Genomic DNA, 10,834 nt, shown 5'->3' with positions numbered 1-10,834 from the left:
CCGCTTTGTACAGAGCCTAGCACGATGGGGCCGGGATCTCTGCTGAGCCCCTACAGGCCTCTGTGCTGCGCCGGGCATGTGCAAAGCAGGTAAGAAGCAGGAAGGACGGAGCATGACCCCCCTGCCCTAGACACACGCCCATGGGAGCTCCCTGCTGCAGCCAGCTTCTCCGTCCACCCATCCCCGCTCCTGGGCTCTGGTCCTGCTTTTGCTGCTGATGCATCCAGATATACCAGGCAGGTCCCGATCCCTCCGTGCCTCAGTTTCCCACACCACCCAACAAGCAGAATGGCCCTACAGGAGCTATGCCCCACAGCCGGCCCCACCCCGGGGCACTGGTCCGGGGCTGGGCTTAGCTGAGCCGGTCAGCAGGGTGGTGCCAGCTGTGCGGAGAGCCCCAGGGACTTGGGCAGCTGCAGGGCAGACCCCGAGCCAGATGGCACAGGTGATGCCCCGGTTGAGAGATGCAGATGCAGGCTGAGTTGGGGGACGGGTGGGTCCCCGAGAGTGGGCACCCAGCTCTGCACAGACATTGGCCGACCCAGCAGTGGCACGCAGCGCTGTGCAGATGCTCCCAAAGCCCCTTTGGGCTACAGCAGCTGCAGGAGATGCTTCAGCCTGTTCCACCCCGGGGCTGGGAGCTCTCGGCAGCTCCCTTCAAGGTCAAAGGCCAATCCCAAACGCATTAGCAGGCACCGGCTGAAAAGCAGCTTCTCTTTGAGATGGGAAAACTTAGCAAGCCCGGTCCCCCACGGCCCACGCAGAAAGGGAGCAGCCTCAAGGGCCGGACTCCTGGGTTCTTCCCCGGGTTTTGCTGCTGGGAGGTGCTAGGCCAGGGCAAAGGTCTCCAGGGCCGGAGGGCGATGCACAGCCTCGCAATAGGGTCAGAAGCACCACAATGGCCACGGTCAGCTTCACCAGCGCTGCCCACACCCCACTCGGCCCAGACCTGGCCGGGTGCTCTGCCCCAGGCAACCCCGCACCCCACAACCAGTGCCCAGGACACTGCCGGACCTGCAACGGCAATGCAGGCCAGCAAGACGGCATGGGTGTGTGCATGCGTGTGTGCGGGGGTGGAAGGGGCAACATCTGTGTGCAGGGGAGTGTATGTGTGTGTGTGCACGCACGTGCACACACGCATGCACGGTGTAGATGTAAAGGACAGTGTGTATAAGTGTATGCATGCAGTGTGCGTGCTCAAGGTATGTGTCTGTGCATGTGTGTGAAAAAGGGATTCTGCTTGTGTGTGTGGGTGCATGTGCAAGATGTGGGCGTATGTATGTAGGGGACTCTGAGTGCGTGTGCAGGGTGTGTGGGTATGTGGTCATGCATGGGGTGGGCGTGGGGGTACATGTGCACTCGTAGGGGGCTGTGTGTGTGTGGGGGGGTGCGTGTGTCCGCATAGGGGGTGGAGGTGCACAGCGTGTGTGTTGGGTGGGTGTGGGGGGTCGTGTGCATGGGATGGGTGTGAGTGCATGTGGGTAGGGGGCTGTGCGTGTGTAGGAGATATATATGTATGTAGCAGTGCGTGTGTGTCACACGCGCTCTCATGGGACCCCAGGACAGTGGCAGCCCCATGGGGCTGGGCCACGGCCTGCCCAAGCCACGCTCCTCCATCCCCGCGCTGCCTCCACCAGCCTGGCCCCCCATGGTGGCCCGTTCCCCCACGGAAGCAGCAGGACGCCCACCCCCGCAGACAGCAGGATAGCAGCCAGGCTCTAGGGTGGGTGGGGGACACCGGGACCCTTTGTGCCTCAGTTTCCCCAGGACCTCAGCATGGCACTGCCCCCCCCGGCACAGGGCACCGCAGTCACTGGCTGTGCCAGCTCCTGGAGGCTTAACGAGCTTGGTGGTGCTGCATCGCCACAGCTGCCAGGACACCTCCGTTCTAGCCCAGCGTGACCATGGGAGCAGGCTTCCCTGCTGCCTGCCTCAGTTTCCCTCTCTGTTTTAAAGTCCAGTACCGTATTTATGAATGATCTGGATTCTGGTGTCAGAAGCGGACTGGCTAAGTTCGCTGACGGCACCAAATTATGGCGAAGCGCGGTCACACTAGAGGACAGGCTGGCGATTCAGGCCGACCTGGACGGGCTCGCAAGAAGGGTGGGTCAAAACCTGGTGACATTCAACACGGAGAAATGCAAGGTGCTCCATCTCGGGGAAAAACCCACATCATGCTTATAGGCTCGGCAGCACGACGCTCGCTAACACCACGGCTGAACGAGCCTCGGGGTCGTGACAGAGCATGAGATGAGCCACCAATGCGATGCCACAGCCAGCAAAGCAAATAAAGCTCGGTCTTGCATCTACCTATGCACCTCAAGCAAGACCCAAGAAGTCATCCTCCTGCTTTACTCGGCCTTGGTGAGGCCGCAGCTGGAGTAGTGCATCCAGTCCTGGGCTCCACAATTCAGGAAGGACACGGAGAAGCTCGAGAGAGTGCAGAGGACGCCGTCAGAGGACAAGTCATATGACGAGAGGCTGAGAGCCACGGGACTCTTCAGCCTGGAGAAGCGCAGGCTCAGGGGGGACCCGGTGGCTGCCTGTAAGTACATGGGGGGGTGCATCAGGATCTGGGGGAACGCCTGTTCACCAGGGCACCCCAAGAGAAGACACGGTCTAACAATCACAAGCTGCTGGAAGTCCGGTTTAGATTGGACATAAGGAAAAACTTCTTTACCGTCCGCGTCTCTGGAGGCTGGAATAGGCTCCCCGTCGAAACGGCGCGAGCTCCTGCTCTGGACACGGTCAAGAAGCGTTTGGGTGATCTGACCCCAGCTGACGTCCTGCCCTTTGGGCGGGGGCTGGACCCGATGCTCCTGCGAGGTCCCTTCCAGCCCGAATGTCTATGAAATCTGTGCAGCGGGACTCTCTGCTCTGACCCCCTCCCAGTCACGGCTTAGTGCCTCGGTCCAGCCCCAGGGGCCCACGGCCAAGACGAGCCCTACAAGCTGGGTCGCGCCTGCCAGCCCCGAGGATCAGCTCCTCGTCATCACAGAGCTTCCAAAATCCAAGGAAGGAAGACCGAGGCTAACGACATCCGGTCCGATTTCGAGCTGCACTGGCTGTGCATGGCACAGCCCTCAGCCGTCACGGTGCCTCTGGCACGACCAACCACCTATGCATGGGGTGGGGGTCAGCGGGGCCACATCCTGCCCCGTGCCACATCCCTCCCTGCTATCTCAGCCCCACCGCTGCGCTGGGAGAGGACAGGGCATGAAAATCCCTGACCCCCCTGCACCTCCCAGACAGTCCAGAGCCGCTCCCCAGGGTCAGCATGTCTTGGCCAGGCCGCTCCTCTGGCCTCCTGCCACCCCCAACTCTCCCCCCGGTCCGGGGGTCGCGGTGCTCAATCTTCCTGGCACCCAAGTACCGCCGGAGCCGCGCGGCACAGAGTGAGATTAAAAAACAATAAAGAGCCAGCGCAGCCCTCCGCTATAATTACCCGCCTTTAGCCGCCAGCACAGGCAGAGGAGAGGCAGAGAGAGAGAGAGAGAGAGAGGCAGGGAAGGAAAGAAACCCACTAAAATTTTAATAGGAACCACTGCATTTAATTTAATGACACATTTTTTCAATTACCAGAATAATTGTTTTATTCATAAAACGAGTTTCAATAAAGAGGGTAATTTTCCTTTGTTTTTATTATTCATTTGTGTAACATATTCGAGGCGCGATTCCCCAGCGCCGAGGCAGCTTGGAGGAGAGGCGGCGTGCATCTGGATAAACAGGCAGCGTGTGCGTGCGTGCGTGTGTACATGTGTGTATATGCTTGTGTGTGCATGTGTGTGTGGGGTAGGGGGGAGCTGGTGTGAGCTTGCACACGCACGGACCTGCCTGGGAGACAGAGGCTTATAACCCTCATTTCACTAGGCCCCAACTGGGCCCATGTAAATACAGCAGGCACGGCCACGAGTGCGGGTGCAACGGGGCTCATGCACACGCATTTTCCCCCTCCCAGCAAAGGGAGAAGCCGGCCGGCCCCTTTGCTCCCTATCCTCCAGCTGGAGGGGCCGGGGTCCGCCCCGCTCACTATGAGATGACCCAGTAGCCTGCAGGCTCCCTGTCTCTGTGCCTGCATGTGGCCGGCCCTGCATCTGTGTCTCAGAAGGTGCTATCTGATCCATTTCACAGATGGGAAAAACTGAGGCCACCTGGCAGCATCCTAGATGCTGCACCACCCCCTTCTCTGGGGGAGAGCGGGCCAGGCAGAAGGCTACAAGCACGACCCAGAGATATACACCCTCGTGCTTCAGGGCAGGAGCCCACCAGCAATGGCAAGGGGTCAGGAAGAACCTGCCCCATGTAGGCAGGTGATCCCAAAGCTCCCCACGGCAAGCCACAGGACTGCACACGGGAGCCAGGACGTGGCAGGCGTGGGTGGATGGGAGGACATCCATCCAAGCCCACCCACCCAGTGCGGCCTGGCCCCGCAGCAGACGGCTCCAAGCCAAGGTCACGGTGCCCAGAGACCCGGGCAGCTCCGGCAGCATGGGGGAGATAAGGCGCGCACAAAGGCAGGGGCCTGGAGCCCATCCAGCTGCGTCCTTGCCCCAGGGCCGCCGGAGCCGCATGCAGCGGACGGCTTGTCGAGCGGTTAGGAGGCATGAATTTTTCAGCGCCTGTTGGGAAAAGTAATTGCTCCAATTAAAAGGCCCGTGGCCTGGGGGGGTGTGCCGTGCCAGCTTCTCCCATGCCGGCGCCCACCACCCCTACACAGGGCAACAGGGGCAGGAAGCCCAGCCTACCCCAGCCCTGGGGGGACCCTCCAGTCCCTGGAGCTGCCCCCCGCCCGGCATGGCTGATGCCTGAGCCCCAGCCCGCTCGCCGCACGAATGACCTCCACTCCCGGGCTCCGCGCGCCCGTGCCCATCTGCCGCGACGGCTGTTCCCAGCCGCTCCGGCCTCATTTGTCACGGCGGTGTCAGGGCTGGCGCGCTGCCCCGCAACCCTAACTGGGTTATTTTAGACATGTGTCTCCTATTGATTTATTGAGTCTTCCGCAGTGATTTGCTGTCGGCCTCAAACTTGGGGAAAGACGGAGGGAGGGAGAGGAAAAGAAAGGAGGGGAAGGGGGGAGAAGGAAAAAAAACAAACCCAAAAGCTCTTTCCTGGGAAATTTAAAGCGCCTCGTCGGAGCTTCCCACCCCCACGTGGCGCCCAGCCCCACTGCCCCGATGCCCCCAAGCTCCCCCGCGCAGCCCCCGTTGCCTGTTTTGGGCTGGATGTGCCCCCAAGGAGGTCTCGCACCACCACGGCCCCATCGACAGTGGCCACGTGGGAGCCAGACCCGTGGCCCCAGAGCTTGACCCCCAAATCCCGCGGTTCGGCAGCATCGTGCTGTGCCCGGCTGGCCTGAGCGATATGTGCCCAGAGGGCTTTTGTGGCCAGCGAGCCACGGCGGGCAGGAGCCACTGCCTTGAGGCTTGGAGGGATGCTGCCGCACACCACGACCTGTCAAGCCCGGGCAGGGCACCAAGTGAAACTGGGCTGGGAAGGGAAGCAAAGGTTTGTCCCCGATGCCTTCCTCTCCCCTCCCATCCAGCACACTCGCACGAAACGCCCCAAGCCACACTCTCACCTTGGCAAATATTTGCTGAAGACGGAGCCGCGGCTGGAGGAAAAGCGCTCGTCTCATTTCTATGCGTCTTGTGCGAACGGGAACATGAAAGGCAAGAGCGCGGCGGTGCTGGCGCCCGGGCCCGCCGGGACCAGGCTTTACACAGAGCCGGGGCTCGGCGGTGGGGGATACACATGGGATCAAGCAACCTGCACACTGGCTTTGCAGGGGGGTTGCAATGAGGATACCGGCATCCTTTTGCATGGCCACGTGCAGGGCCAGGGAAGGGGCACGGGGGGCTGCTCCCCCTTTGCAGGAGAAGGGAGCAGGGCTGAAGTCTGGAGGGGCAGCTAATGCACGCGGGGTGGGGGAGAGAAGGGGCAGGACCCCTCTCCAGAGTTAATTGACCCCAAGGCACAAGGAAGCCTCTGGCCTTGCTGGATCGGCTGGGGACGCGGGCCGTCCTGGTGCACTCAGGAGCTGGGCGTGCAGAGACCATAGCAGCCTGGGCCAGGGCGGGGGGGGGGTTTGTGTGCTGTTTGCAAAGGGGAAACTGAGGCCAGGTGTCTGCTGGGGGACCCTCCACTGCCTGCAGAGTGGCTGGCATCCTCCCGGATCAGGCCCAGCTCAGGGGCTGCAGGGGAAGGGTCGCCCCCGTGCCCAGCCGGCAACGGCTCAGAGTCAAGAGGTGCCTCCTACCCCCCAGCTCAGGCCTGGCGTGGGCCAGAGATGGAGGGCAGGAGGGGCGAAGGCTCCAGGCCTGCATGGAGCAGCCAGCTCTGCCAGGCTAAGAGCTGGGGAGAGCAAACGGCCCCCAGGAACCCAGACCCACCGCCTCCCCGCCAGACCCAGCCCCGCGGCTGCCCTTGCAGCGAGTTCAAGTTCACCCGGCGGAGCCGTAAACCCCGCCATGACCTTCAGCACCGCCCTCCCCACCTGCCCCCCGGGCTCGCTTGCATTAGCATCTTTATCGCGGCGCACGAGCCGGCGGAAGGGCAGAGCCCACCACGTGCTCAGCAGCCGAGGCCAGGACTGACGCAGCTCGGCACGGGCAATGCAGCCGCGCGGCTGCCCGTCTTCCCGAGCGCCCGCGGGCAGCTCCGGGATGGCACGGCTCAGCCCTCCAGAGCATCGCCGCCCATAAGCAGTAATTCGACGTCTGAGAATGACATTAAAATGCACTGTAAAAGCTTTACGAGCAGCTCCAGCTGCAGCATTGCGGGCAGAGCCCGGCGCCTGGAAAGGCCTGGCAGGGGCGGGACTGGCGCCCTCCTCCCCTCGCCAGCCCCGCGTCGAGGGCCCTCATTAGCGCGTCTCTCGGCAGCTCCCCGCAGCGCTGGGACGGGGCCGAGGCGCTCGCGCCGTTCGCGTTGCCTTGATTGATCCCACTGGAACCAGCCCGGCGCTTCCCACAGCCGCCGCGCAGCCCACGCCGCTCCGGCATCCCCCACCCACCCCGGTCCCGGTGCCAGCCCCACATGCCAGGCTTGGTGGGAGAGAGGGGTTTGCATGGAGGGTCTGCCTGGCTGGAGGGGGGGCTTTGGGCAGTCGCTGCACCCCGAAAAGGGTAGGACTGCGGCAGGTGATCGGAGACGGAGCTGCCCCAGTCTGCCCAGTCTCCTGCTGCAGGCTCGCCCAGGCATGTGGGCACTGCCAGGCCAGCCATTTCCTGCTGCCCGTTGCTGACGGCCTCTCCATGCCGGAGCTAATGGGCTCATCAATAAACCAGCATCCACTGCCCAAACCCCCGCGGCTGCCTGCCCCGACTCTGGCTGGCGGAGCACGTATGTGCATGCGAGCACACGCGTGCACGTACATGTATGCGTTTCCGACGGTTGCTGTTGCCCAGCACCATGCAAAGGGCGCGTGGCAGGAGCACGTGGCAACACAAAGCTCCCTGCAGGGCTCTGGCTGGCAAGGCCTGGTCTCGGGCATGCCCCCGCCACCACAACCTGCTCAGCCCCCCGAAAACCCAGGGGCGCTGCAGGCAGCAGCCGTGCAGCTGGCAGGAGCGGAGGGGAGTCAGCGGCACCGCAGCACCGCCACAGAGCGACCGCCGCATCCGGCCTTCCCCTCTGCACGCGTACAGCTCCGAGCACCCAGGGCCCCTGATCTCAAATGGGGTTTGTTGATGCCACCGCTGCCTTCACCCGAGACCAAGCCCTGCCGGGTGCGCACCATCGCAAACCACCCTTCAGCAAATGCGACCCCAGCGCCTGCTCCCGAGGTTTTTGGGCGAACAAAAAAGGCAGATAATTGCGGCCGCGTCCATTCATCTTTGCAACTTACTTTGTTCCATTCTCTTCCCTTTCCTTCCCCCACCCACCGCCCTCCCCCCGCCGAGCCCGAGAGCTTGGAAACTCCTTCTGGCTATTAATTAAAAGCAACCTCTCTGTTATCATGAGTGTACTTGGCATAAATTAATAGCGGCCTTCTTAATCAAATCTTATCTCCTCTCCGAGCTCCCGACGCAAGGCGCGGGAGTTGGTATCTCAGCCCACCGGGCCGTGAAATTTAATTTCCAATGCTCCGCTAGGCTTGGTGCCCTCCTTTCCCAATGCCCCCCACCCCCCTACATGCACACACCTTCTCCCCACCTGGTTTCCAGCCCGCTTGTCAATCAGCTTCATCCCGAAAACATCCCCAAAGCGGCTGCTCTCCCCGCCCCCGTGCTCCAGTGATTTGGGGGGCTCTGCTCACTCTTGGACCCCTTCCCCACTCCATCCTATGGACCAAGGTGCAATGGACCAAGGTGCAGCTGGCAAGGGAGCCTGGCTGAGTTCAGTGTGCATGTACATGGCACATGTACATGCATGTGTAAATAGGCGTGGTGTTGCACGGGCATGACTGGCTGGGCTTGCCCTCTGGAGAGCCTGAGCCAGGAGGAGCCTGTCAGCTCCATCCCTGCCCGGGTGAAAGGCAATGCCAGCAAGCCCAGGGGCACCAGCCGCCTGGCAGGAAGATGCAACCAGAGGCACAGAGCCTGGCACACCCCCACCTCTGCACATGCACCCCGTGCACAGGCAAAGGGTGCCAGGGCTGGCCCGGCTCGCAGCCGAGCACATCCTTTCATGAAGATGCTGGGGGAAGGCTGCTTTACAACCCCAGGCCACATTCCCTGTGGCACAGAGACAAAAAAGCACTTAGTGAGGCCAACCAAAGCCCCTTGCAGCACTGTGAGACAAAGGGGTTTAGGCACCCAATGCACCGCGGTCACGGAGTGGCAGCCGGGAACTGGATGCCCGTCCTCAGATGCCACAACCCTCCCCTTCGGACCCCAGCCTGGCCTACACAAACAACGCCGGCTTCCCTGTGCCGCCAGCTTCGGGCAGCAAGACGAGGCCGCGAACCAAACCAGCGCCGCCGCGGGGACGCTTCTTCCGCGCTGCCACCTGTCCCCGCCGGAGCCGGTGCCTGTGACCCCCCCCTGGAAACCGGAGCAGCGTTTGCGACGTTTCCACCCAGCCGCGCCGGCTGATGTGACGTGAGCGCGGCTGGGGCTCCCTCGCCAAGCACCAAGGTCACGGCCAAAGCGTGCCTGGGAGTTTGCAATCAGCCGCACGCTGCTGCGGGAGCGAGGCCGGCGGGGTGGGGGCTCTCGGCTCGGAGCTGCCAGGATACAGGAGAGGTCTGCGCCGAGCGATTGCAGAGTGGCGTGAAGAGGGTGCGGGAGGAGGCAGAACAATGCCGCGCTCCCATCACGGGGACCACGCAGCTTTTAAAAATAAACCCAGCTGCCCCCCCCCATCTCTCTCCTGCTTGCTGCAGCTTGAATGAGCCAGGTCAGAGCTGGTCCCTTGCTTTAAAGGCGCAGGGGGCTGCTCCCGGTGCCAGGAGGGGTGGCACGGATGCCCAAGGGCAAATAGAGGCGATTGGCAGCGCTACCCCGTTTGTGGCAGCAACTGGCAGGACAGAGGCTCCCGGGGCGCCCTCCGGCTGCGTTTCATACCTGCCCCGGGCATTGCAATACGTCAAGGTCACAGCACAAACCGCCCCTGCACAATGCACCCCCCCGGCTCGCTCTCTGCAGCCGAATCAAGGAATAAATCCAAGCCAGCGGGAGGGATCGGCTCCGAGACAGCCGCCCAGGCCAGCACACCGGCCTCCGGTCTCTGCTGCTGGCTCCATTACGCCAGAGCAGCTCCGGCAGACCCCGCAGCCATCTGCGGTGCCAGCGCTCGGCGGGCTTACCTTGCCGGCTGAAATGGATCCGTCTCGAGCCTGACAGGCACACGCTGAGCCCCATCAAATGGAGATTTATCACAGCGTGGGAGCCTGCGGCTTTGCCAAGGTTGCGAGGCAGGGGGTCCCTGCAGCAAGGGCACGGCCACCCCTGGGCAAGCGTGGGGGCTCAGGACCCTCTGCCCTACCCTGACATGCCTGGTCTGAGCTGGGCGTGCTTCTGCCTGACCCACTTTGCTTCGGGCGTGCAATGGCTTTCAAGTGTCTGGGTCTGTATGGGATGGAAGCGCTACTGGATGGGACACCGAGGGGGGTAGCTGAAGGAGAAAGCCAGGAGGAAGTGCAGCAAGTCTCCTTTCTGGAGCCTCTCCGGCCTCCGGTCTCCCAGGCATGAGACGCTGCATGGGTTTTAAATCAATCCGGGTGCACGATGCTGTGGCTGCGGGCAGGCACTGCTTGGCCAGTCCGGAGGACACAGAAAGCCAGCTGATGGGAGAAAAGCCTGATGCAGACACCGGCGGAGTGCCCTCTGTCCACAGCACGTGTGCATGTGAGGCTCAGGATCTCAGCCAGGCACGCACGCACGGCAACACACCTATTTACACATGCACATACACGTGCCATGTACATGCACACACGTGCCCAAACAAATGCGTCCGGCTGGCCCAGGAGTGGACAACAATGAACCTTTAAACGTAGAGCTGCCACATCCTCCGGAGAGCAGACAAGGGGCTGGCGGATGCAGCAACAAGTCACACGTCTTGGCACCGCATCAGGGCACAGCACCAGGCAGGCCCTGCCCCAAGGAGCCTACAGGTGAAGCAGAAGAGAAATGTCCCGGCTAGGGGGGTGCAAAGGCCGTGCCAAGAGTCTGGGGCCAAGCTGGCGACTGACCCCGATCTCCCACGTCCCTGCAGGAGGGGGGAAGCCGGGTCCCCGACGCCCAGGGCAGTAGCACGTGGCGCCAAGGTCTGCCCGGCCCTGCACCCAGTCACATGCCTGGCTCTGATCAGATCTGGGTTTCGCGCACGGTGTAATCCGATTGCAGGGGGTGTTAACCAGATTAGAGACGAGAGGCGTGCACACAGACCTGAA

This window comes from Gavialis gangeticus, unplaced genomic scaffold, assembly GCF_001723915.1.
Source record: "Gavialis gangeticus isolate Ggan-Ray unplaced genomic scaffold, GavGan_comp1, whole genome shotgun sequence".
In the NCBI taxonomy this organism is placed as follows: domain Eukaryota; kingdom Metazoa; phylum Chordata; order Crocodylia; family Gavialidae; genus Gavialis; species Gavialis gangeticus.
This window is presented reverse-complemented; position numbering follows the sequence as displayed.